Source organism: Lupinus angustifolius, unplaced genomic scaffold, assembly GCF_001865875.1.
Source record: "Lupinus angustifolius cultivar Tanjil unplaced genomic scaffold, LupAngTanjil_v1.0 Scaffold_120_19, whole genome shotgun sequence".
In the NCBI taxonomy this organism is placed as follows: domain Eukaryota; kingdom Viridiplantae; phylum Streptophyta; class Magnoliopsida; order Fabales; family Fabaceae; genus Lupinus; species Lupinus angustifolius.
In genome coordinates this window covers 181,301-182,964 of record NW_017725030.1, presented here as the reverse complement: position 1 = coordinate 182,964, position 1,664 = coordinate 181,301, and positions in this window count along the sequence as shown.

Sequence of the window (1,664 nt, the reverse complement as noted above, 5' to 3'; positions counted from 1 at the left end):
TTTTTTATTTTTGACATTAATATTTTCATCCTTTTATAATTGATGATATATATTATTTCAATTTTTAATATATGTACCACCTTTGGATCCTATATTTATCACTGATTGGAATGATGGTTTAGGTTTATAAAATCACATTCTCTTCATGATTAGATTCGTACACATTTTCACAACCCTTGGTCAAATTTTTTACCTTATGTGTGATTGATGAAATAGTTTTAAAATAAAAAGTCTCGGTCTTGGTAGTGTCACTGGTTTGGATTTAGTTTGATGCTGGTGTTACCAAATGTTGAAGTTGTTTGGAGATTTAACGACAACAATCTCATTAGCAGTTTAGCACTGAGCCCGTATCAGGATTCACTCTATGGGAGTGTGGCAAACGTCATAGAGTCTATAATTATTGGGCTCAAAATAATATTTTATCTTTATAGATAATATTATCTTGATAATTCTTATAAAACATTTCACTCTCATCATCTTATGGGACAAGTATGATAATACTATTATTCTTTTTTTTTTAATTTTGTTATGTTATTAATTGTTAATACTTAATTTACACATAAGCTTGATCAATATTTTGTTGGTCATAGTGATAATGTTTTATATTATTATACAGTTGATATATAGTTGAAATAACTTTCTGATTAGAATGATGAAGTATGAGATCATATAAGTTTCACAATTTAAAAGTTGATTAAAAAATATTTTAAACTCAAATCTTAAATAAGAAATAATAATCAAGCTCTAAAAGAAAATATTTCTTACTTTCTCACGATTTGTATTAGACATTTTGTATTGAAAATTTATAATAAAAATATTAAATTATTATTATTATTTTAATAAATGATAGGTAGTCAATTCTACTTCGCTCCCCCAATTTTTTTGTATTTTACACCTCCTTGCAAAATGTGAAGACTGGCCAAAACTAATATTCTAACTAAATCATTTTTTTATAAGTTGATTGTAAGAGTTGTTTAGTAGGAAAGAAATATGAAAGAATCAGAAGGGAGGAAAACTCTCCCCCTTTACCATTTCTTCTTACATGATAGAAGAAACTAAAAGTTGGTGGGTCTCACTACTTTTATTTTCTTTCTCTTTATACTCTCTCCTACCAAATGAGAGAAAGATTATCATTCCTCTTCAACTATCTCCTTCCTTCCTCTTTCTTTGCTAATTCTCTTCAACCAAATAGATGCTAAGAGTTTGGTTGCATGTGGCTAGCAAGTATCTGACTTTTTTTGTGTGTGTAGAGTTATCCCTCTCAACAAATGACGTTCATATGAAATGAACCTTTGACATTTTGGCCTATATAGAAATCTAGTAAAGTCTTATATCATCAGGTTAATGCCTTGGTGGTCGATTCTATTTGCTTTGAAAGAAAAGGATATAAATAGACGTGTAGAAGATAATGTGAGAAAAAAAAGCATATGAATTTAAAAGTTGGTAATAAAATACATTTTGCAATCTCACACAGAAAAAACTCAATTTGCAACCAAAGGTTAATACTGTCAATTTAACCATTTTCACTTATGAAAAATTAAATCTTACGTTTGGTTTTATTATTTATCATTCAACTCATTAATTAAATTTAGTAGAGCATCTCATGTATTATATTAAATGTCAATTTGCAAGATACAGGACACAATGTTGTTAAAACCGTACCG